Raw genomic sequence first — 27808 nt, 5'->3', positions numbered from 1 at the left:
CTTGATAACAGAATAGGAGGGACGTAAATAGCTTACCTACTGAATATGAAAGAACGTGTACTTTTATTCTAAAATATTATCATTAAAATGAATCTCTGAATGATTTTAGTTTAGAGGTTTAATTTAAAGCTTAGAAGTATAAGGCATTTTTTTAAATATTCGTTGATATTCCAGATCAATTCTTACGAAGAAAAACGTTGGAAAAGTTTTATGTACCTACAGTAAAAAATTCAGGAAACCTGAACATACTTTTTTCTAATAACTTAAAGATAGGCTGTCTAAACAAAAGTCTGTGGAAAACCATAATTTTAAGTTCTCCAAATTATGTAGAGAATTTATGTAGTGGCACTTTTTCTGAAAAAATGTGTTACTAATTTTATTTTTGACAATACTGTTCCCCTGCACCCCATACATAACTACTACAATAAGGAAGTATCTTTTATTGGGGTTAAAAATGTATGTTTACATCAGTAAGTACAATAACCGCGACGTAAATCTGCTATCGGGACGCGGGTGACAGTTCGATAGAGGAAAACAATAAAACTAAATCATCGGGAAGTTATCTATCTGCGCCCGGAAAGCTAGCATGTGCCCCGAACGCGGGGTGAAATGCTCAATGAGGCGGCGCCAATCTATTTACGCGTTTTATAACTTTGTTTGTTCTAAAAATTATACTTATTTACTAACTGGATAAGCAAAACATTTTTACTACCTTTTCAAAATTGTTTCTCTTACCATTCATGAAATCAAATCAAAAATATATTTTGTTTAAACTAATTAAATTAGTTCTTGCAAAGCGTCAAATTGTCATACGGAGCCTTCATAGTCATGTCTCATTATTTTTCTGCCCTACTAATGCTTCGAGACAAACATTTGGCAAGCGCTGAAAAGAAGCACCGCAAGTCGCAACAAACGCAGTCACCATCTAACATAGAGCTTAAAACATAGGTATCCGCAATATTCTAAGCTATACAGGGTGTTAGGTAAATGGGTATACGAGCCGACACTAGCCCATGTTAACTTAAGCATATAAATGGTATGGTGAAGTCAGAAAATTGATATCATCATTTTAATTATTTTAATTTTCATACAAATCTGATTTTATAAATTTTATTTTGTATGAACATTTAAAAAATTAAATGATGATATCAAATTTCTGACTTCACTATACCATTTATATGCATATGTTAACATGGGCTAGTGTCGGCTCATACACCCATTTACCTAACATCCTGTATATGATTTAACATTTTAGATCGTAGATGAGGCAAAACTTTTAAATCGATGCGATATTAAAACGTCCTCGCTGTGCAGTGTCAACCGACCTTATAGGTTAGTAGAGTAATCTGAAAGTAATAAAGTTATAAAAACAGCGATAAAAATTATCTAAAATGTCGCAAATCGTGAGCCTGATATTTATGGAGGGTGACATTCTCCAAATTACCCATCCCATTAATTTTCCATTAGCGATAATTGAGGTCGGATTTTAGGCGAAGAAGTGTCTTTAGCATCTTTATCAGACAACGGAAATATTGAATTAGTGACACCTGTTGTTTTGACTTTAAGCCGAATTGACTACCTGCTGCCATGTACTCATTACCAGATGGTAATTAGAAAATAAAAACTCAATGCGACAAAACTAACTCTTAATGTCCTAGCCTACCTATTTACCACGTTGCGAAAAGCACCTACTTAATCATACCTAAGCACAATATAGTGAATATCTACTACACAGTGCATACGTGCATACATGGTAGTTTTCAGGCATAATGTAAGTATAACACAAAAAAATACAACAATAAACAATAATCAACTTTATGTTATCCTACTCCCTCGGCTACTGATATCCGGGTACGTAACGTCAGCACAGAAACGAGCGGGTCAGCTTTAATTATTATCCGGATTAATAGTTACCAGATAAGAACCGTTATTTCTTCCCGGCATTAATTAATAACGCGGGTCGGTTTTCGACGATAACTTAATCCAATGTTGGCCCCCTCGTCTACTCGCAATATGATAATTTTGTCGGATGATGAAATGTGACTTCCAACGTTACCTGCTATTTTATCCGCGTTTATATTGCAAGTTGCTTTATCTGCACTTTTTATTTCGTTATAAATTAATATCATGTTTATGTAAAAGCTGTGCTTGACAAACAGGATGCGATACTTGCAGTGGTCTTTAATAAAGCCTGGAAAGTGCTTGAAGCTTAGCTTCAAATTTATGTGCGAGTAGGTACTAAAATGAAAGCTTTTACAAAACAGCGTAAAAGTGCATTACTTACTCTAAACCTGTCTGTGATAAGTCAATGACTGCTAAATAGTTAATAAATTAGAAGATGGCTAGATAGATTAGATTAATTAATAAGATTTAAAGATTCGGATACTTTATTGTCTCCGACTACTGTTACCTATTTCATATTCATTTTAAGCCTACCTAGGTAATTCATAACAAAATGTCTCCCAATCATAACTGTACAAAAGTGTCATTTACCAAATCCTATACAATCATTGATATGATAACATCACGTCAAAGTTTACGTAGCTTACGTTGTTTAATGTTTACCTAATTACGGATAATGAACTAAACTAACGCAAATAGTTGTTTACCTGATTATGCCGTGTAACTTTTTTGCTCAAACATGTCGTTACCGCAAGAAAATTACACGACCTGATGACATGCTATGTAGTTACGGATCAACTTCGCAATTGGATTATATAGTGACTATAATTGGATTTTTACTGCTGGTTTTTCCAGCAACGACAAACATGCGAAAACTGCACACAAGGTAGTGCTATGGCACAAGTGAATTATGGCGATTATGGATTAGGCAAGTTATAAATGCTCTCTAGGCCTTACTTACCTAATCTTTTAATCCTTCAAGGCCCGCGAATCTAGACACAATAGATAATCAATTGTTATGGCATTAATGTATGCCGTCTGGGACTTTAAAGGTTAAATAACGCTACTTAGCTTTGAAAAACTTGTTTAATTAAATATCTGAATAAATTATAGAAAGACAGAACGTCTTTCAAAATATAACGAATTCCTGAATTTCAAAATGTTCTCAAGAATATTTTAAAAATAACTGAATAGTTGAAGTTTTACGTCAAAAGATTGATTTTACTTTAAACATTTTACAACTGGCGACTTTCGCAGTTTGTCCCATATTTTCAAATTGGAAAGCAATTATCACCCATTCCCCGTTTGTACATCGTTTGCTGTTGCTTCTAATAAAATGTGGACAATGCACACCTATGACTCGTGAATTTCAATTCCTCCCCGTCATCTCCCTAATTGCCAATCGTCCGGCACACAGCGGCATGCCTGAATAGCCTTTCAATGAACCTTATCGTATAGAAACATGAAAAGTTATACTCGTAATATACGACCGGTATCTATACAGTGACCTCCAATGCCAATTCATTTTCACGGTCAAACTAAGTACCTAACAACTAAAAAAGCTCAGACTTACTAATAAATTCACTTTCAGCAGTCTTTACAAAAGCTTCGAGTAAACAAGCAGGTGCTCCCAAAGGTCTCGTTTTGTATTAATTAACGAACACTGTGCTACCAATTAATCTTCGAGCAGCGAGGTCCCCACTATTAAAGCTGATTCTAATCAAATTATCTTCACCGAAATAGACAATCAGAGTCGATTGGAAAGCAGGAGACCTGAAATAAAACGGCCACGGGGCGAAGCTTTTGCGCCTCTAATTCAATTTGTTGAGCAAGACGGCGCGAGAGCAACTTGTCCCTACACTAGGCCGAAACAAGTCTCGATGTAATCCCTCAAATCCAAATTAGATTTTCTTTCAGTGCCTCCCACTATTCACGGGTTTCCGGGATCGGCGTCGCGCGCGCCCCTTTCGATCCTAGCCCGACGCGCGGCGCACCTAATTGGAAAAATGTAAAGCGAGAAATCCTCCTGTCTCATATTCTAAAGTACCTACTCAAAATAAGAAATAGACATGAAGATTGCTATCGCAGATGCAACCAATATTATTTTGATGTTAGAAGAAGGTAAACATTTTCATTTCGACATAATAAAAGAACGCACTAAAACATAAATTCGTAACGCAACGAATTCACGTGTTCGTGGCAACTATACTATAAATCGTCATTGAACAAATTTTAATAGCGCACGAAAAATAAAAGGCGGCATTGTAACAAGAAGAAACAATAAAATAAAGCGGCGCGATGGTAATGAATAGGCTGTACAAATATTGGGCCAGATTTAACAGGGTGTAAGTCGATAGCCGGGCAGGCGACGTCGCGTGCCCGGCGCCCGTACCGGTGCACGCACTGGCCGATTTAGACATCACTTACATTACACTACACTCGTATTCACTAAATATTTCATTAACGAATGTACTTACTCATTTTAATTGGGTTATCGTTATCGTCACACCCATTTGTGTAAGCGATATTGTGACCTTTTTAATAAATAACAACGCTGGCTAATCGCGGAAGGCTTAGCTTACGCTAATCGAGCAAAGGATGAATGTCGACGCAAACGATCAAAGGAATATAAACTTAGCAAGCGTATAAGACAGTCACAGAGTATCACAAATATCCATATTAGTCAATAAATAGCTACAATTTTGTTTGTATTTAATTAACGGGTCTAACAACTTTCACAATAATTGGCCAAATAACATATAGTTTTCCAATCCAATAGAACAATCGAAATTACATTCGCGTAAATCGAAATTAGAAAGCTATTCAGTGTGCATTGTTCGCAAATGAATTTCCATCGCCTCGCCATAACGAGTTCTCTTGTAAATACGGGTCGTGTGACGTGCATCCCTCAAAGAATTAAATTGAATATGAAAGGAAATTACATAGCCTCGTATCGACTCCCGTCTCTTGTTCCAATCGAATTTCCTCTGAAAACAATGCCGAAACGGAAATTAAACCGACATGTGAAAATAACTGCGATCTTGCAAATGGACCCAGATTTATGACAAAGCCAGCTAGCTACTAATAAAAATCCACCCTCTGAGCAATAGGCATGTAAAATGAATTTTTTGTAGAGCGATTATTTTTTTCATTTTACTGTTCATTCCTTTTTGTGTTATTAATTTGTAAGGCATTTTATAAATATAAGTATCGTAATACAATGACGAATGTATTCACATTCATACTTTAATTTTCAATTAGATTTCCTGATATCTTATATATATCTAAATATATAAAAGGAGTCTATATATATAAAAGAAAGTCGTGTTAGTTACTCCACTTATAACTCAAGAACGGCTGAACCGATTTAGCTGAAAATTGTCAGGGAGGTAGTTTAGAGCCAGGAGAAGGACATAGGATACTTTTTATCCCGTTCGACAGCATTCCCGTGTGATTTGACATGAAACGTCAGTCACTATAAAACGTGGTATAACAAAAAAGAATCAGACTTGGAATAACAAACCACGAGGGCGAAGCCGCGGGCGGAAAGCTAGTTTTCTATAAATGCAACTTTATCGCATCTAAATTAACAACATTTGGAACAGTTCATTTCAGTCAATTATGTCGTCTACTGCTGGACAAATGCCATGCACCATTTTGACATAAATCTTGAACATTTTATTTTACTCATTATTTCCGTAGCATTAAAAATATTTCTTCTTACCCAGACGCTGAAGGATGCGTCAAAACTCGGGTTTCCTCGTGTTTACACAAGATTTTGTTGAGCAGCTAAGTGATTGTAAGTGGCAGCGCGCTGGCGCCGCACCGGAAGTCGTTCCCACGTGACGGCCGCCGGAAGTGACGCCGGATCGCGTTCCTTCGTTATGTCGCCTCACTATCGCCCTCCAGAGCCTTTTATCCTGCATCGACGAGGTGAGCTCTACCTCTTTAGTGTCTGCACTATCTCAGTAAAATATCTTGATACTAACAACTGTTAACACTTTGATTCTAATATTTTAATTAAGTTAACTAGTGTACAAATAATTACATTGGTGTTTTAATATAATTAATTACACTATCCTTAAAATTTATCAATATCAATATACTTAACTAATCAAGATTGATTTGTGAACTTAGAATATACCTATCGTTCATAATGTAGTTGGAATCAACAAATGAAAATTTTTACGTGAAAATAAAAGTTTCAGACTTCATGAACTTTTATGATGTCATTCAAAGTTTGTTTTAAAAAGCCACTAAAAGCAATGGCAATAACAATAATCTTAAATACACACAAAAATAATACATACCTAGACAGTTTCATTGTTTTGAAGACCACTCTTTGTTGGAAGCCCAAAGTGTCAGTTCGCGAGACATCATTGTTATAAGCTCAGCGGCGACTCGAAAATTAAGTAGTTTGGCACTGACAAAATGTTGAGTAATATGGGTTGAAGTGCGTCGTTGTTTTTGTAATGCCTTTTCTTATGACTGGCCCTAACGATTATATCCCCCATTGTGAGATCCGCCGCGCTGCCAAGACCGCGGAGAAAGAGCTAAACTTACAAAAGTTCCGACTTGTTCAAATGGGCGGCTTTTGTTGGAGACCGACTTATTGTTCGGGACAGATTGCCGGGGATCAGCACGACTCTCGTCTCAAATTTTAGTGGACACACACGTGTCAGCTTTTAGCTGAAAAACGTTTTACTAAGTGCTGACTGAACTCGAGCGTTATTTGATTTGATTTTGCACGTATGGAGTATTAAACCGTGAATTGAAGTGACTTTTATCATAACATTCCAACAAACTTTTGGAGTTTTATTGGATATCTGTTGTGATTGGAAAATTGAAAATGCCTGTAGTTTATTGCTTCAATTCCTTCCTGCCTTCGATTCTAGTATTACTTATTTGTTATTTAATATTTTGATTGTAATATAAACAGAACACCAGAATATCCTTGCTTAGATCATCCTTGTTTAAACTTCCGGATATTGTCGTGAAGGCTCGGACGGGGCAGACCGGGCGTCGCGACCGGTCGCCCGTCGACACGGCCCGGCAACTCCGAGGCAGACAATCCTCCAACTTTATAGCTCTCTTGTTTCTGTACCACGGGAGACTGTTAACAATAACAGACGTACTCGAACACCGGGGAGAGCAAGTGGTAGGCGCCGGTTCTAATAACGCTGCCAAAAGTCGACAGGCTATCTAAAGAAATACAATAAACTAGTTTTCATAAAATCTATTTCAGGGAATTTTCTTTTGATTTCAGAATGTTTGCGTTGACAATATATCAAAAGTTTTAGGCTGAGTTGCACCATCTTACTTTAACTTTGACAAACTTCAAAAATCTGTTAAACTTCATACAAAAAGCACCGGTTATTGTCAATGTTACGGTTAAAATAAGATGGTGCAACTCAGCCTTAGTAATTTGCTTTGGGATAATGTGACCTAGGTAGTACTACTATTTCTCCGAAATATCAAAAAAGAAAAAATACACACATATACCTATTTAATTTGTCTGTCAAAGCTTTAATACAAAAAATATAATAAACGACCTTAATTGTTCTATGTAAGCAAATATAGCACGAGTTCTTGAAATATTTTTATTATTTTTGTAAAGTATAGAAATATAGAAGCAAAATTACTTCGTGTCATATAAAGGGTAACTAAAAGCCTTTTATTTTTGCTTATAAAGAAAGTCATGTCGCATTACTCCGAAACGTGTAGCAATATATTTAGTAATAACGAAATAATATGTTTTGTGAGATAGAATTCATATTTCATAAGCACTCATACGCATAAGATATTGCAAGGAAAGTGGTGCTTTCCCTTTATTTCGCAGTAAAGATAAGGGGCACGGCCGATAGGAGGGTAGCCGGCTGGCGGCTCAAGCAGACTCCTCCAGATTCGCTCTCGAGCATTCGCGCCACATAATATTTCACGGCGCGAGTGAATTTTATATGCATGAAGACAAGGAGATTTTGTTCGGACATATGGAGGCACTTTATCAACAGCTATATTTCGCAAACTTAATTTGACACTATCTAAAGCTATGTCGAGTGTCGACGCACATAGATATGGAGGAAGACATAAATACACTTAATAACACTAATCCCAACATATTCACTGCAAACTATTTCAATCAAAATGTCTATAGACTCGAGCGAAACTTCGTCTTTTGTACAAATATTTGATGAATGCTCAAACTTGAGTGTTGCTATAAAGTGAGCGTATTAAATGTTATTACTAATTCAATAGTTCGCCAGCATCTGTAAGCGCGATGCTATAAAAACCTCATTCGGCGAAGTTTAATGATCACATCTCCGACACGTCGTGAAGCCGCAGTATAGGACACTTGCGAGATTATTAAGGGGGCTAAGATTAAATACAATATTTCATCTTAATGACGTAATTTGCTACACTCCTCCTGTTACAAAAACATTCTTCTAAATCTGACAAGATCGTATTAACATAACCGCTTTGTTAAATGGAGTCAAGATAATTTGTGGACGAAGTTCGGCCTGTAATACCTCGCAAATTGCCGGATAAGACTGTGTGAGACAACTGTTAGTTTTAATTAAACTGCTGGTTGCGCTCGCTGGGAGTCCTCGGAATGAGAAAATTATTCTAATCTTATAAGCCTGTCGGTGTCCCAGAACTCGAGTCGAAATTAATATAATGCGGGTCGGCCCGTTCCGCGTACGATGTAACACATTCGCGGCTGAGGTTGCGAGTCGCGACTGATCTCTTCAAGACGCAAAACTTCGAAATAAGTTCGTATTAAAGATTCTTTGGGGTCGTGTCGAAAGAAATAAGCGGTCTTTAGCGTCGTTGGTTTAGTTAAGGCGATTTGTGGAACATTAGCGACGTCTGCGTCTATCCAATTTAGAAAGTTTAAGGTGGGGCAAAGCGGGCGGCAGCAGATAATCTTCCGTATCAATTTAGAGGAAAAGTGGCGGAGTGCCTTGGGAGCAGTGTTTCATTAGACGGAGGCCGATCGGATCGGGCACCTGTGCCGCGGTCCGTGTACGGACCTAAGCGACTAAAAATTGTTAAGACACCACATGGGTCTAGAAATGAAATTTATTTGCTGCAACGTATTTGAAAAACTGAACTTTTATAAAAGTAGAAAAAAAACCAGTAACGTTGTATTCAAGAATCTATTTTATGGAACAAAGACTTCAGTAAGTGTCTGTATACCACTTGAATAGCAAAAGAAGAACTTAAAGTTTCCGTTCCCTGGGTTGTATAGTTTACCTGAAACGTACTAAATAATGTCAAGGGTCTTATTGTTGCAGTGAAATTGGTAGATAGGCGGCATTGTTTCATGTTGCATTAATTTAAGTATCGGGTGATTGTCTACCAGCCACGCTATGCAGAATTATTGCTAGCGTAGTTTAGTGAGTCGGACCGCTTGTCAAACTTTAGTAATTTAACTTCAAAACAGGTTCCTGTCGGTACACCAGCCCGAACATTTGTTCAACCACACTCAGAGCCTTGTGTGACAATAACAGCAAAAAGAAATTGATTGGTATAATGTTGCTTTGATTTTTTACTTTACTTTTTGACCTAAGATAATGAAAAACATCTCGTATTGCCGTGGTTATAAAGAAAAAACATTTATTCTACATCTTGATATAGCCAGCCAGTCCCCTGACCAAAATTGTGTAAGATAACTTTGGCTTTTTGTTGTTTCCCATACGAGTGTATTCAGCTAACTGTTCAGTTTAGCGCGGAGCGGCTTTGTTGTAACGCTCGAAGAGAAGAGTAAAAACGGTTACATGGCCGAACCTTTTGTTGTAAGCCACCGGGTGTGAATTGATAATGGTTGTACAACGTATTTGTTATGTTTTGTTACGGCTCCTAGCCGTACAAAGAGCGAGGCATCCCGAATGTCATACGCAAGGAACTTTTTAAAGGCAACCTTTTATTTTTACGACGCACCGTTCTGAATATCTACGGCGTAAGAGTCTCATTAACTTTTTTAACCTGTTGTAAGATGGGACGGGAGACCTCTGAATAGATGTACTTATCAAAATTTTAATGAGTTTGTATTTTACCTACTAACTCTGGTTAAGTATCATAAAGATTTATGCAGGACGTATCTTATTTAGAATTCATCAAGATCTGTAGTAGAGTCGGCAAAAAGTTTGGTATACTTTCGGTATATTTTCATTTTTAGTTATGAAATTAAGTAAGAAATGAAATATTCAGTGACCATAAAAATTTTTAAAATTGCTATTCTAAAACAACGCTCAAAACTGAATCCCAAGAAAGATTCAAAGTAACTGATTGGTCTAAATATTGAAATATTACCAACTAGCTTATGCCCACGGCTTCACCCGCGTGAAATTTATTGTGTCACGGATCGATATATTATAGCCTATGTGTTATTCTGGGCTATAAACAATAATAGTGTAAAGTTTTATCAAAATCCGTTCAGTAGTTTTTGCGTGAAATAGTAACAAACATCCAGACATCCACACAAACTTTCGCATTTATAATTGAGTAGGATATGATAGGATTACAGACCTGAATCTAATATTTCATTGTCGTTTCATAAAACCACCATATCAGACAGTCAACTGGTACCAAATCAGGCGCTATAATACAGGTTTTTACGACGTGTGTATATCTTCACCACCGAGCTAGTATGAATAAATCCGCACATGGTACCGAAAATTATATAAACACGTGCTAGGTCTGGAATTCACGACCTTACAGAAGTGAGACGAGATACTTAACCCTGAGGTACTTTATTTTTCTTGAAAATTTAGATCCTGACGTAAGTAGGTGCTTTAGTTTTTGGGCTGGAATATAGTAGAGTTTTATAACTAGAGTAACTGATAAGTATCTTAGTGCCCAGGTAGCTGCTACTGTAAGTCTAATTAGGAAACGTGATCCTAAAATACCATGACATTATCGCAAATATCAATTAGCGTACACTCATACAGTCCGCGGTTACCTGCGCGCTAAATCATGTGAAACAATACGCGCGCCGCCAGAGGTGCGGTCGCGTAAATTCGTTTTACGCAGGCGTGCGTCCGCGCGCCGACTAATTACAACATAAATTCTGATACTAATCCCTTCTTTTTAATACGAAACTCCTGTTCCGTATTGTCTTCAATCCTCATTAAATTTCCACATCCACATCCTTTATGTTTTTGGGCCAGTCGTAAACTCGCCGATTTGGTAGAGCAGCGAGGCTTCCGGCGACTGGGACCGCAATTAACTAGGACCGCGGTCCCAGTCGCCGGATCCATAAAAAAAAAAATTTTTCTTCCGGCGACTGGGACCACTCATAGATAACTTAAAAGAAAATATTATTCAATCTAAAATTGGTACAGTACTAAAATCCATGAGTGGTCCCAGTCGCCGGAAGAAAATTATTTAATTTTTACGCATCCGGCGACTGGGACCGCGGTCCCAGTTAATTGCGGTCCCAGTTGACGGAATCCTCGAGCAGCATGGTTTGTGCACTACATTCTCTATCACTTCATATACGTTGGTATTATTAATATTACATAGAAATAAGTTTTTTTTAGTGCAATATTACTCGTACATATTAGCATGTAATAATCTGGGGGCACGGCAGTGCCCCCACCAAGTCGAGCAAAAAAGCGGCACGGCCGTACCATCCTTTTCTCGAAGCAATTCAGGCTATTTTCGACCGCCTGTAACTTCGTTGTGGATAAAACTAGAAGGCTGAATTTTCATTAGCTATGCAAGCATTGTAAAGACACGGTATATTTCAAATTTCATTCAATTTGAACCAGTAGTTTAAGAATTATAACGGGTCAAACTTACTTAATTTTGTCACTCACTGACTCACTGACTCACTGACTCACCGATCATCAAAATTCTAAGGCACTTCTAGCAGACCTAGAAGCTTCAAATTTGGAATATAAGTAGTGTTTGGTGTATGAATTAAGGAAAAACTAAAATATTTGGGGGCACGGTAGTGCAACCGCCAAGTCGAGTAAAATTTTTCAATTTCGGTCCAGTTTTCTAGATACATAACTGCTGTCTACAAAATACAAAAAGAAATGAGATCCCATCAAAAACAATACTTGTCAAAAAAACCAAGTCTCGCAACTCAGTTGTTCTACGGTAAAAAGTTGTGAGATCCATGTAATACCAAGTCCAGGCCAGGAAATCTTTAACGTTTTACATAAATATATTGACTTGGCCATCGCATGAAAACACGTGTAAATTAAATTATTTAGTGCGATGGCCAAGTCAATAATTTATGTAAAACGTTAAAGATTTCCTGGCCTGGACTTGGTATTACATGGATCTCACAACTTTTTACCGTAGAACAACTGAGTTGCGAGACTTGGTTTTTTTGACAAGTATTGTTTTTGATGGGATTGGGATTGTCAGATATTCCCACTCTGACATGAAGTCTACGCTCTCTAGTAGGGTACGCTCAGAACCTTCCAGCCTTCCCTACTTACAGCAAACCCTTTCCTCAAACGTATCACCCATATATTTTAATAGAAACACGGATAAAATCAACCGAAATACGTGTGCAGGTGCTCTCGGGCCGCACATAAGTATGACCGTCAATATGTAAGTGGAGCAGTTTAATGCGCCGCGCTTTATATTCAGCCCACATCCACGCTGCGTTATTGCAGCCGACGCGATTTACGACACCCTCATTTTTAAAATAAAGCTATTCCTTCTAAAATATTGTCATCTACTTTAAATATTTCACTTTATGCGTCCCATAGGCGACGTTAAAAAAATTCAGCCGGATAATCTGAATGAATGGTTCAATGGATTCCCGATTTAATATCACCCCTTGGTGCTGTTTTCTTTAATGTTTCGGGAAAATTGTTTTTGTCATTGAGCTTACAGGTGAAGGTGAATTTTGTAGGGACCTATTAAGTATAATGTATTTTGTTGGCGCATTGAATCTTTCCACGACAAATTAATAGGAATCATATGTTGTGTTGTGATTTATAAACAGCGTAGGCGTTGGTTCTTGGGAGAGCCCAAAACATTCTTCTTACAATCGAAAATATTGTCTGGGTGAATGTAATAAATAACATAATAATAAATAGCAATAAAAGAAAAAACGGGATCATATTACGATGTAAGGTAATCATGACGAATGGATTTTTCCTGTCGTGTTTTCAGGAATACTTCATGTTTAAGTCAAACTTTTCCAAAGCTAAAAAAGCCTACTAGCTTAATTCTTAATCCGTGTTATTTAGACACTATACCAATAACAAAGGACATGGCATTCTTACCAAAATAGTTTCATTTTTATACTAATTGCCTTTTTGTAAGTACGAAAATTATGCGACTGTTAACCCCTACAACGCCAGCTCCTTCTGTAATTAACTTAAATTATTCTATTTTAAATAAAATAATTGTTAAACCATGTAGCTTGAATATTTCTAATTTATTTCTCTGGAAACCTCAATTTAGTCCTTAAGTGAATGAAACCATATCAGGAGTTGATGACTCAATATTCATTTCTCGCTAAATCTAGTAAGTTTGTAATTAACCGAGTTACCCTTAAATACCAATTAAAACGTACCCACTTTCTTTACCCATGCATTGTAACGTGCATTATGTACGAGCTCCTAATTAATATACACGCATAGGTAAAACCTAGTTGCTAATTAACAAGAATGCTGTGAAATCACGATTTGTCACGTAGATTTTAATGTTTTAATTCTGTTTACTTGTTTTGTTTATGGCCAGCCGACAGGTGGCGCTTCCCACGGAGCAATTAACGAGGGCCTGGAAGGGGTAGCTCTTGAACCTCAAAAAGGAAGGGCGCAAAAACATTGATGTGTTCACAGCCATTATTTTGTTCTTTGCCGCTTTACCTACGGTCGTAAAATATATTTAGAGAGCGTGGGCTGAAGGCAGTGTAAGTTTTATAGCCATAAAGGTAGGCAGGTACAGCCTAGAATGTACTTACGTTGTAATAAGATTTTACTTTTTTAGCTAGATGGAACGACGACTGGCAAAAGTTCACTGGGTGTGACAATCCCAAGATTTTTTAAAGGACGCGTATTGGGGGAAACCTATTCCAGCAGTGGACTGCTGTAGTTAGATGATCTAGGAGTATACTTACTATCAATTTAGTAATTAGAAAAAGTAGGTAGATTCTTACAGCTCCATTAACTAAATCCATTAATCATTCTGAATAAACAACATTATTTTTGATTCTGAAAAAACAAAGGGTGAGAACCCTTTCTTTAGCTTTTTTAACAATCATACCCTCAATAGGGGTTGTTAGGGTTCCGTAGCCAAATGGCAAAAAACGGAACCCTTATAGATTCGTCATGTCTGTCTGTCCGTCCGTATGTCACAGCCATTTTTTCCGAAACTATAAGAGCTATACTGTTGAAACTTGGTAAGTAGATGTATTCTGTGAACCGCATTAAGATTTTGATGCAAAAATAAAAAAATAATAATAATGGGCTCCCCATACTTAGAACTGAAACTCAAAAATTTTTTTTTCATCAAACACATACGTGTGGGGTATCTATGGATAGGTCTTCAAAAATGATATCAAGGTTTCTAAAATATTTTTTTTCTAAACCGAATAGTTTGCGTGACAGACGCTTCCAAAGTGGAAAAAAGTTGGTCCCCCCCCCCCCTCTAACTTCTAAAATAAGAAAATGAAAAATCTAAAAAAAAACATACATGATGTACATTACTATAAAAACTACCAACGAAAATTGTTTTGAACGAGATCTAGTAAGTAGTTTTTTTTTAATACCTCGTAAATCGTAAACCGCTTATTACCGCGTAATCTTTCATACAAATGAGTTAAATTAAAAAAAAAATACGGAACCCTTTGTGCGTGAGTCCGACACGCACTTGGCCGGTTTTTTTTTATTTATCTTTTCTTTTTAAACTCCCCAGGGTTACAAAACTTTAAAACTGCAGAAGAGCATTATGCATTTACTTAATATTTAAAAACTGTGGCGATCAACTCCACTTACATAAGGGCCGTGGATTTTTGTATACTACTGCGATTATAAAATTAAGATTAGTATCTTCCCAGCCATTAACTTAAATGAGAGTCTAACTTTTTAGAAGGCCAATTCTCATGCATAAAATTTAATGAATCCCCAGCGTGCAGTTACACATAAAAACAAAGTCGAGATTAACCCTGCGTGTCGTGAATATCTCGAGGAGCTGCAGCCGCTAAGTTAGCGCATGCAGCGGGACTGGCCGTAACTCCGCACGCAACATTAACCCGCGCCGGCCGCGACAGAGGTTACGCCGCGATACGCCTCTGGAATAGACATCTTACTCATAAATATATAAATAAATAACTTGCAAGTAGGTATACCTAACATTAAAGCCTACATTAACTCTAAATGCTTTGGGCACTTTGAAGAAGACTTTTCTTCTTCAAAAACCGCTGAAAAGTTCATCAAATCCCAAATTGGTACAATGATTGTTATAATACTTCGGCACAATGATTGGTATAACGGCCATTCTCAGATGAGCTAGTTTTTGCGTGTCCGGGCTGTTAAATCGTTAAAAATGACAAATTAGAGACATGCAATTATTTTTATATGTTACTTAACAACCCCACCCAGTTGTGCATTAAATCATAGGCCTCTATTTTAAGTATTTGTGACTTAATTAATTTCATGAACCTCTGTTCTCTAATTACCGTTACGCGTCCGCACACCGACTTAATGTTAAAACTTGGCTGTAATTTTTATGTCGTATAGATTTGGTTTACTCCATTCAACATTTTAAAGAGTACAAAAGATTGTCTTACGCATAGCAAAATATCTATTCAATAGAACCATTCTGTAAATAATTAGAATTAAAAAACTGCTTGTCCGAGCGAAAGTCCTAATTCCCGTGACGTTTTCTGTTTTTGGGCACACAAGCCTAAATAATAACATTTGACACATCATTTACGCGCGCGGCGCGAGCCCTTAGTTAGTTCTAAGACCTGTTAGCAAGTAGACGTCTATTGCGTTGGCGTACCGTCGATGAATTGCGTAAGAGTATAATTACCATATCTTTGGTTTTCAATTTTTCTATTTACCGTGTCCTTATTTTTATACTCGATTTTTGAAGGTAGATCCACGTTGTTAATTTAAATAGATTCAGTACTTTGGCCTTCATACGTTGTAGTAAGACAGTATTTTCATAGGCTGAAGATTTTGGAGATTTTGAAGAAAAACTATCGTTTTATAATTTCCGTGTACTAATTACCGTATATTTATAATCACCGTTGTATGAAATTATTACCTACAAATTGCACTCACGATTGAATAAGTATGATGATAAAATATGAAATATAAGACTTTTCTTCCAATCTGACAATCAAAATTTTAAAAAACTTTCGTTAGAGTAACCTCGAAATAGATTCGATTTCATGACAAATGTTCAGCTTCAGTTGCTGCATGGTTGTTGGATTTAAGAGTATATTTTAACCCCTAAGGTGACCCCACAAAAAGAAGTTACCTGGAGTGAAATCGGGGCTTTCTGATGGCCAGGAGATGTCACCCCTGCATGAAACATGTCTCGTACCAGATATTTATTTTTACTATTAGTATAATTGATATTAACATCTTAAATCATTAATTAATTCTAATATAATAACCATTAACATCTATCCATAATACCTTTGCCCTAAAAAGATGAGATTTTCCAACAGTAACACTTACCTGGCGTGATCACATTAAGAACAAAAGAGAACAAATCAACAGACAATGGGACTTTTCAAGGCAAGAGTGTATAGGCACTTTGTACCATCCTAAACTGCATCCTACCTGCTTTGTTATGCATAGAAAAAACTTCGTGATATGCAATGGGTACTGGACAGAAGAAGCTTGGAGAACAAACTAATACAAATGGATCCTAAAACCCATGTAGACATGGCATCGACTTAGCCTCGCAAATGTAGAAATACTTTAACGTTTTCAAAATAAAGTTTTAAAAATCTTGAGCTGTGCACCTTGGTTTACAAAGTCCACTGAAGTGATACCAAACGTCAAAGAGGGTGTGGAAAATCCTGTAAAGCTTACAACCAAAGACTAGACCTTCATGCAATCTATTTGCTGCATCCCTTCTAAATTCTAAGAATTCTGCATTTAGGCTCAGGAGAAAGCGAATAGCATCAATCTGAAAACTTAATGTAAAAGAATCGAGGTGACAAATCATGGGATATGCTGAGCTGGAACTGTCATTATTACAAATTCAATTTAATCTTATAATGGGTGATGGCTGATTGCAGATAGATTAAAAAGAGGAAAAATCACTTAAATCATTAACTAATTTTTCGATATATGCATATCCGAAAAATCAAATTTGTGAGATCTTCTGATCCATTATCTGTACGTTAAATCGTTTGTGCCACATTGAAATCAAATAAATGATGATTAAGATTCTGATGAAAAAATGTGACACGTAGCCCCTTCTGGCCGAAACTAAGTGTTCCTGTTATAGCCTCGATTATTGCAGTATACTGAAAATAAAATATATTGATACAATAAATAATAGAAATGAGTGTTTTCCTTTTTTCAAAGGGTTATTAAGTGTACCTACAGCGTTTTTTATGACGCTATATATTTATATACAAATTTATCAATGCAAGATATTGTTTTCTTGCTATTTTACATATTTTTTCTAATTACCGTTAGATTAAGTATTAGCCTTATCTAATTACCGTGACCATAAAATTTTTGGGTCTCATTTACGCGAAAACCGCTTGGAATAATTTGACGCCTTAACGATTGTTAAATTCGTACTTTTCATGTGTTTCATATTTAAATGCGTTTAAGTCAATTAAGCCAAATTTCAAAAATGATATGGTAATTAGGCTGAGAACGCCTTATCGTGAGAATGACCGATAATATCATAACGAATATTACACTAAAAGTCATGAAAGTAATTCATTTTCTGCAAACAGGCTTTTGAAAACCGCTTTTACTGCTTTTCAGTCTACAGGGTGGAAACGATAAGTCTTAGTGATCTCACTCGATTATTTCTAAACTATACAAGATAATCAAAAAACTGTACTGATCCTGAAAGTGATTCACGAGCTCTTTCAAACGGTACCAATAATAGGTTACAGAATAAACTGGATCCATTCGAAAATTCAATAGTTCCAGCTTCCATACTAAATGTATGCCAGACACACAATATTAAAAGTGTATTTTTTTATTAAATAATAAACTCGTAAAATAAGTTAGTGAATTGCATTGTTATTTAAAAATATTTATGGAAAATATTGGTTTTAGGCTTTTATTGCTATAATATTATCAAGAGATGAGTGCCACGTCTGTGGTAGAACTTAATGTATGGAAGATGGAAACATTGAATTTTTGCATAGATCCAGTTTATTCTGTAACCTATTATTGTATGGATACCGTTGGATAGATCTCGTGAAGTACTTTCAGGATCAGTAACCATTTTTACGATATCTCGTACAGTTTTTAATATTATGTGGCTTTACTAAATGTATGGAAGCTACAAACATTGAATTTTCGGATAGATCCCGTTTATTTTGTAACTAATTATTGATACCGTTGGATAGAGCTCGTGAAGTACTTTCAGGATCATTAACCAGTTTTCAGATATCTTGTATAGTTTAAAAATATTCGAGTGAGATCACTTATCGTTTCCACCCTGTATAGTCTCTAGATTGAAAATTGTAAAAACTCAAATGTTTGTGATTTTGTAAATCATGGAATGAAAAAGCTGTAAATACTAGTTACATTGAAAGAGCTGAAATTATGTCACGTTGGTATTGAATCAAACAGAGTTACTCTTATTTGATACATAGATGTCCGGCCAGTGGCAGCAGCAATGAGTATTGACGCACGCCTCCCGCGGGAAATCTGTCTAGGATACCACTAGAATTTAATCAGTTAAAATATTGGAAAAACAACTGGCAGTTGTCACGTTGCTGTTATTTATTAGCTGTATTTTTTCAAGTGACACAAGAAAATAGAGTTACAATTTAAAATAGTAATGAGGAGTAAGTACCTACTATTTTATTTTTCAGGTTTCACAGGACGTAAGCTAGTAGACACAAAATTCAATTAGATACTTTCTTCATTTCTTTTGAAATAGTTGACAATTATTTTTTAACTTAAACAAAAGCCACATCTATTTAATGTATGTTTAGGTCCCGTGCTATGCTGCACATATACTTACTCCGAATTCTGTTTAGCAATTTTAGTCACAATCTCTGCTTCTTTACACAAGTGTAATGGCGGAGTTACATTAATAAACATAAAAAACGATAGCTCGTTCGCACGCGTCGAGGCGATGGGCGCGACTGGTCAATAAGGTCGAGTTCCGCGGATCACAAAGCGCGGCGGCCGTTGAAAAGAGCGCGCCGGGTGAGCGCGCGAACCCGCGAAACTCAAGCCCGCCAAATCCGAATCCGAGCGTCAGAGCACAGATAATACAATACTAGTGTTTGGAGGGCCGTTACATACTCCCCCTCTAGTTCGAACACAGCGTCCTCGCGTTCGGACTAGGACTATACCTGCGTGGGCGTCCGCGCCTACGCTTCTCTCTAACAGGGGCCTCTACGTCACCGATGAATGGGCTTAGGTTGGATGCGTGATAGCGACCTATAAGTTCACTGTTCCTAATCCCCTCCAGCAGGTAAGTCGTAGGACTAACAACCTCGCGAATGCGATAGGGTCCATCCCTGCGGGGTATGAACTTGGCGGTCTGGCCAGGTGCGGCGTCGTTGGGCCCTTGGGTCTTTAACAAAACAAGGTCACTCACCTTATAATCCGGGGGTGCGCGCCTACCTTCGTCTGCGCACGCCTTCTGGGTGGCCTGCGCGCGCTCGTGCACGTCGCGGGCCTCCAGCAGCGCGGTGGACAGCTTCCGCAGGTAGGGTGTGATGCTCGCCACGAAGTTGTCGCTCTCCGCGATGGCCTTCATATCAGCCACCACGTCAGACGGGGCTCGCAGCTCTCTCCCGAAGGTGAGGTAAGCTGGTGAATGTCCAGTACTCGCCGTTACAGCGGAATTCATCGCGAACCTGATGGCAGCGAGGTGGGCATCCCACGATGCGTGGTCCTTCCCTACGAGTATCGCCAGTTGGGGCTTCAGGTCGCGGTTCTTGCGTTCAACGGGGTTCGCTTCCGGGTGGTACAGCGGTGTCAGCGACTGTTTGATACCCATCACGTGACAAGCCTGCTGCATTACTTCACCAACGAACTGCACTCCGTTGTCGCTGATCATCCGTCGGGGAACTCCGTACCTCAGGAACACTTCTGCGACGAGGACCTCAGCGCACTCGGCGCTAGTGGCGCTCTCCAGGGCAAAGAGCTCAACCCAACGGCTGCAAACGTCTTCAATTATTAAAATCCAGCGGTTTCCCTTCGCGGTCTTCGGTAAGGGTCCGAATAAGTCCACAGAGACGACTCCAAATCTCCGGGTTGAAGCAGGGGTCTGGAGTAGTCCGGCCGGCTTCCTGTTGTCTGCCTTGTAACGCTGACATGCAACGCACCGTTTGGTGTACTCGGTAACAAAGGCTCTCATGTCTGGCCAGAAGTAACGGCTCCGGATGCGTTGCAGAGTGCGATCGACGCCGAAGTGTCCTGCGGTTGGAGCGTCGTGTAACTCGGTGAGTATCTGCTCTCTCTCGTGCTGTGGAACTACGAGACACGTGCAATCTTCATCGTCAGACTCAGGTAAGCATCTATACAGTATACCGTCGGATATCAGGTATCCTCGGTTCGACCAGTTCCTCCCCCTGAATGGATCGTCGATCTCTTCCAGGTCTTCGATTATCTTCTTCAGCTCGGGGTCCTTCAGCTGGTTTGCACGCACGTCAGCTGGTGTCCTGTGCGGTACGTCGACGGTCACCAAGCACACTTCGCATCCACCTGGGTTTTCTTCGCAACAGGCGGGGCGGCTCAGTGCGTCGGCTATGACGTTAACCTTCCCGGGCGTATACTGGATCTGCAAGTTATACGCCTGGAGCGTCAGCGCCCACCTCGCCAGGCGGCCGCTGGGTGATTTTAAGCTCATCAACCAGCGCAGGGGTTGATGGTCGGTCTTCACGACGACTTCCGATCCCTCGATGTAGCCTCTGAATTTGGTCACCGCCCAGACGACGGCAAGGGCTTCTCGCTCGGTGGTCGTGTAGTTTCGTTCTGCAGGTCCTAGGAGACGGCTGGCGTATTCTACGGGCCTCTCGTCGGGGCCCTCCCCCTGCATCAGAGCGGCTCCGAGGCAGTATCCGCTGCTATCCGTCCTCAGGGTAAAAGGCTTCGTCTCGTCCGCCTGGCGCAGAATCGGCGCGGTGACGAGGAGCTCCTTGATCTTGTTGAATGCAGCTTGCTGTTCTTCGTTCCACACCCAGGTGCTGTTCTTCTTGAGGAGGTCAGTCAGCGGCTTAGCAACAGCAGCGTAGCCTGGTATAAACCGCCGGAACCAGCTGGATGTGGCCAGGAAACCCTTCAGCTGTCTTTCATTCTTCGGGGCAGGCATGTCTGCGATCGCTGATGTCTTCTCCGGGTCGGCCCGTAGGCCTCCAGGCACGATGATATGGCCCAGGAACTTGACAGAGTCTCGGGCGAAGCAGCTTTTCTTCCTGTTTACGCGCAAGTTGAACTTCTCTAACCTGTCGAGTACTGCTTCAAGGTCTTCTAGGTGGCCAAGGAACGATTCTGATAATATAATTATATCGTCGAGATACGCTAGGACGTTTACAGGCCTCCTATTCTGCAGAGCAGCGGTGCCTCCTCCTCTGTCCTTTGGCTCAGCATTATCTCCGTTAACGAACAGGTTCGTTTTGAATCTGTCGATTAGTCGCTGGAACGTGGCGCCAGAGTTGCGAAGTCCCATCGGCATCCTCTTGAAACGGTAGGTACCGGACGGCGTAACGAAGGCGGTGACGTCACGGCTCTCATCAGCGACGGCCACTTGAAAATAGCCAGATTGAAGATCTAGCGTTGTCATAAAGCTGGTGGTCTTGGCTGCATGAAGAACGTCCTCAATCCTGGGCAGCGGGTACCGGTCGGGTTCTGTCACGGCGTTCAGCTTGCGGTAATCTACGCACAAGCGTACTCCACCATCTTTCTTGTTGACAAGAACCACGTTCGAAGCCCAGGGGGACTCACACTCTTCAATAATATCGGCCTGCAGCATCTTCTGAAGCTCTTCTTCCAGGATCTCCTTTTTGCCTTGTGACAAGCGGTAGGGCGGTGAGGCGATAGGTTCTTGCCTCTCATCGACCCGGATCCGGTGCGTAGCGTAGCTGGTAGGTGGGCCAACCTCGGCGAACCGGTCGGCGCGGCGCGCTAGCAGCTCGTTCAATTGTCTTCGCTGAACAGGTGACAGCTTACAACCCTCGTCATCTCTCAGCGTCAGGGCCGCGGCATCGAGGCGCATCAGCTCTGCGGCGTCGGCGGTCGGCGGGGGCGCTGGTGTCAGCAGGTCGTAAGTGTCTACAAAAGAAAACTTCTGTTCAGGTAAATCGGAAAAACTCCAGCTACGTTGTGGTATATCTAACATGACGTCAGCGCGCACTATAAAATCATGACCGAGGAGGGTACGATTCTCAGCCCCAAGTATCACGTAGAAAGTGGTAGGTATGCTGCGTCCAGCCAGCACAACGGCGGTATTACAAATCAAAACATCTCGTACCTGCGAGGTTCCATCGGCGAGTCCTACTGTGTGACGTGCGGCGTGAAACTTAACACCATTTTCCAGAAGGATCGCGTACAGTCCAGGGCTAGCCACGGAGTGAGTAGCACCGGTATCCAGCATCGCGACACCCGCGCGGCCGGCCACCGTGATGTTAACCAGTGGGCGCGCGGTGCGCGTGTTGTCAACAATAACATTCTGAAAGTCAACTTTGTTACTTTCCCTACTCACACTCGCACTTTTATTCGCACAAGTGGTACATTTAGAGCGCACTGTACCTTCCTGACCGCATCCATAACAATATAACTTACCTGCCGGTCGGTTATTAGGAACAGGTGGTGAAACATTCGCTTTAGCAGGTGTAGGTTTCGATCTACATTCATCGGTGACGTGCCCAAAACGCTTACAGACATTACAACGTGGACGATTACGTATAGATTTCGCTGTGTTCGTACTAGAAGAGGTCGTGCTATTATGATTGTTGTCAACATAACTAGACTGAGCACGGGATGGGTTAACATGTATCGTGGTATTGGATTCACGCGAAATATCTTCAACACACCTCGCCTGCGCGAGTAAACTATCAAGGTTAACAATATTGTTACGCGGCACTAATTTTTTAATGTCATTATTAAGTAGGCCGTACACGATGTCAACTTGCACTTCGTCATCCAGTTTGTATGGTAATCTCGAGAGATTAGCGCGCACTCGCGATATAAACGAATCGGCGTTTTCTTCGCCTTGTTCCGAGGCGAAAATGTCCCGGAACACGCGGTAGGCGGGACGAGGGGCGCCGTACATGAAGCGTAGCCGGCGTATCGCGTCGTCCCAGGTCGTCACGGTGGTCCGTACGCCCTGCCACCACACGGCGGCGTCTCCGGTCAGCAACATGGCGAGGCCGCGCAGTGCGTGTTCGTCACTCACTGCGGCGCACTCTTTGTACACGACGATGTTCTCGATGAACGCCTCCAGTACTTCGGCGCTCCGGGTGGCACCGTCGAAGCGTGCGGTGCACCGTGTGAAGTTGCCGCCTTGCGGCGCGGTCGCGGTCGCTGCCGCGGGGTCGGTAACTCGGGTCGGAGTCGCCGGCGGCGGCCCGTGTAGGTCGCCGGCCGGGGTCGGAGTCGGTAAACCTCTGATGACATTGGTGATCAGTCTCGCCAACTGGTCCTCTGTGATGCCGATGACGTCGTTGCGGCTGGTAGTAGTCGGCGTCGTCGCCGAAGCTTCGCGGGCGGGTATGGCGGCGCCGGGCCCCGCGTTCACAGTCGCGTCGTCGTTTTCGTCATCGCTGGAATAATATCTCTCCTCTTCTTGGCTATCTTTGGCCGTGCCTCGGCGTGTCTTCGGTGGCATTTTCTCACTTCAACACAATTTTCAATCAACACGACTCACTGGGGTCGCGGTACTTGTGGTTTCTCTCGAACGTTCTCGAACTTAGAACGCGAGGCCACTCGTTGGGCGCAATTGTAATGGCGGAGTTACATTAATAAACATAAAAAACGATAGCTCGTTCGCACGCGTCGAGGCGATGGGCGCGACTGGTCAATAAGGTCGAGTTCCGCGGATCACAAAGCGCGGCGGCCGTTGAAAAGAGCGCGCCGGGTGAGCGCGCGAACCCGCGAAACTCAAGCCCGCCAAATCCGAATCCGAGCGTCAGAGCACAGATAATACAATACTAGTGTTTGGAGGGCCGTTACACAAGTTTAATAACACATTTACTCAAAGACATTTCTAGAACATACGTAATTAACTTTCAAATTAACATTCCGTACAATATTTAAATCCAATACAAATTCAAATTAATCTGCCGTACATACCTACGTATTATAATTAGATTTGTATGTAAGTTCATTAAAGGCAGGTATGAGAGCGATCGCGCCTTTGCAGTTAATGTTGTCTTAATTTATTCAGAAGCGGAACGGGATCCAGCCCGATCCTTAACAAGATCCATTAAGAAAATTAACGCTTGACTCGCTTCTCTTTTGAGACAAAATTCCTTGATTGGCCTGCTTACGTTAGAGAAATTTAATTATCACGCGTGATGTGAATAATGGAACGTATCGGGCATTAGCAAAGATTTAAATCCGGTAATTTCTGGGAGCAGCTAGTGTAACGAAACAGTGGAGTCCCGACGGGCTATCGTTTAAACTAAGTGCCTATAATTCGCAAGAGTTTACCCTCTGCTTCCCGCGGGAATCGCGCTCCGATGCTCTGAAATATTTCTGACGCACGTTCAAAACTACGCGCGTTTATTTATTTCCATTTATTGACTATCCACTATGATAAAAAGAAAGACCAAGATAACTAAAAAAGAGGTGTGTGTTCTGTGAGATGGTGAGTATTTTTAAAATTCGCTTCATTTGACTGTTTAATCAATAATACATAAGTTCATAGAGTTCATGTAACTTCTCTACATTTCATGATGAGCGATAATGTTACATTGGCACAAAGTTATAGATAGATAATTAATAAATGTACCTACTTCACTTTTAATAATTAATAATTATGTGTCCACTTTATAAACAAATAATATAATTTTGTAAAATTTCAAGTTCTGTAATATTTTTCACCGAAGTTGAGTCTATAGTGGTGATGGCCACTCAGATAGAATTTTCGGAGAGGTGACCAAAATGAATTTTGTTTTCAGATGCTTATTAAAATTGAAAAACTTAATATAACGGAACAAAAAATTTCAACTTCCACTCAACAAGTTTTTCGAATCACTGACCGGAGCGATTGTATCATTGAAACTCAAACACCGCATCGGTGGAATGTATAAAGTTGCTGTCTCGAGCAGCGTTTGGACTTGCGGAACATAGTATACTAAGTTAGTACTAGGTGGTTGGTTTCGTGTTGGTTCAGCTCAGTCTGTTCAGACGACTTCTTATTTTGTTGAGAACAAAGTATAGTACTTTGTACGAGTATCAAGTACCTATATATTTTTTTTACAAAGATAATATTGGTAGTACACTCGTATTTTTAGGTAGAGCAATGTAGGTAGGAAAACTTATGGCATTGCATTTACAGACTGTAAAAAGTTTTCAATTGGTCATACGTTATGAAGAGAGGAAGAAGAGGATTTTAACGCTCATCAGCTAAGATGAATTTCCAAACAAATCATGACTCCATTTGCTCAATACCAATAAAAACATGTTATAAATTTGACGCAAAAAAAGCTTTTGATAGTAAATAAATACATACAAGTTATATAATAATAATAATGACCCTGACCACCGGTAGCTTGGGCCCTGCTCCGCTACCAGCGGATTAACTATTTTTAAGTTTTTTTTTTATAATGTATTTTTAGTTTTTTTTATAATTTACATTGTAAAAAAAATATTAAAAATAAGAAGGAAAATGAATAAAGAGATAATAATAATAATAAAATGTTTATTGCCATTAAATCAATGTACAGAGTATTCTTATATCACTCGCCGTAGTCGGATAAAACGCCCAACCGCCAGACTACCTACATTTTTATTTGATTTCTATCGGTCACATAGTAAATGGCTGGTGGGGTGACGAACAAACGGGTGAAATGGCAGTTAATAGGGGTAGGTACGCGTATAGAGAATAGACGCTGCAGGGGCAGGGGCTACATGGTTTTATTGGCGTCACTAATGAGTTGCTAATTGAATTTCACGCGCGGAGCCGCGCGGCCGGCCGGTGCGACCGCCGAGCGCTTGGCTAGCCGTGTATTCAAATTCGCACTAACAAGAACTAAATTGTTGGGTTCAATTTGAACTTATTGGAACCAAATATGTACTATAATTTTAATGCCTGATAAATGATTATGTATTTAGTCAAATAAAAACCATTGGTCTTGTCTAACTTGTCTTGCCTAATCATCAATAATGTAGATAGGTTCTACGTGAGAACAAAACGCTGAGTAAACAACAAAGCAATAAAAGTGACTACGGATGCCGCGTTACGTTAAAAGAACATTGCTACGTGTAGGTACTGCGACACTCATCAATATGCAGTGGAGTCAGCGACGACGTAAGGGTGTCCCTGGCTTTATTGTCTTGTTACTTCAACCTGCAACGGTTCGGCTGCAGGTGGCTGGAGGAACCAAACGACGCACTATATTATTCATAGCCTCGGCGCACTAATAACGCCCAGTCAAAACACCGCTGCCATATATCTGATCGCTTCCATTAACTTAATGTAGCACATAAAACCTTTGTGTCTTCGGTTTATGACGATGCGGTCGCTCGCTCAAAGAAACTTCCCCAGGGCCAACAAATGAGGGAAACTTTTGATTCCCCCAAACCTAACCAATCTTTGTTCAGAAAATAGCTCTGCTTTTTGTCTAATCAAATTATGACAAAGCTTGTTCGGAAGTTTGAGATAGTTATTGGAATTGTTGTATGTCGCGTACAGATAATATGGAGTGGCACACAATGTAAAGTCAGGCTCCGGCTTAACTGGCAGCTTCTCTACAACAAAGTTACGAATCCGGGAAGAAATAACACACTTTGAAGTTAGCGAATTCAATCGCTGGGAGACGTGAACTTTACACAATTGTTTTCTTTCTCAAAGTGTAGCACTTGGACGAATTCAGCGGCAGGTGAGTGGCTGACGTTCTTTTTTCTTTGATAGTCAATTTGATTTTCAGTGAAGGTGAATAGGGCATGGATACCGGTATACCGGTATACCGAAATACCGGTATACCGGTCAAAATTTTCGGTATTTTGATACCGGTATTTAAGGGGAAAATACCGGTATTTCGGTTTTTCGAAAAAAGTGATCTAATTTTGCAATATCGGCAGTTTTTCAACTAATGGAAAGTCATTGATAGGTTTGACACCATCTCTTTTTATTTTATACTTATTTTTAACATTGATTCAGATGATAATGATTCGAATCATCATATCGATTCCAATAATCGATTGAGTCAAGTCAGTTCTGCTGATATCATTGAAGCGAGCACGAGCATCTTAATAAGCATGAAAATAAACGTATTAATTAATGCCCCTCTCTACGTCCAATGGCTCGTCACCACACGGCTCCCAAAACTTGAAAAGGGCCGTCTTAACCAGCGTATCCCTGTCAAGCCACACGAGTTGGATTTGCCTATCCTTGTTCCCAGCCGATCCTTAACTACGGTTGCTGAAACTCTTCCCAGCACTCTCTTGAACGACTCTGTGTTATCTACTATGGCTGCTCCTCTTCCTTGCACCCTACTGCACGACTGCGTTGTCTAGCCGTATACCTGGTCCAAGGTTCGACGCGACGAAATCAACTTTGTACGCGTGAAAATAGTTTGAATACATTTCCGGTG

The sequence above is a fragment of the Ostrinia nubilalis genome, chromosome 7 (assembly GCF_963855985.1).
Source record: "Ostrinia nubilalis chromosome 7, ilOstNubi1.1, whole genome shotgun sequence".
NCBI lineage: Eukaryota > Metazoa > Arthropoda > Insecta > Lepidoptera > Crambidae > Ostrinia > Ostrinia nubilalis.
Note: the sequence above shows the minus strand (reverse complement) of the source record.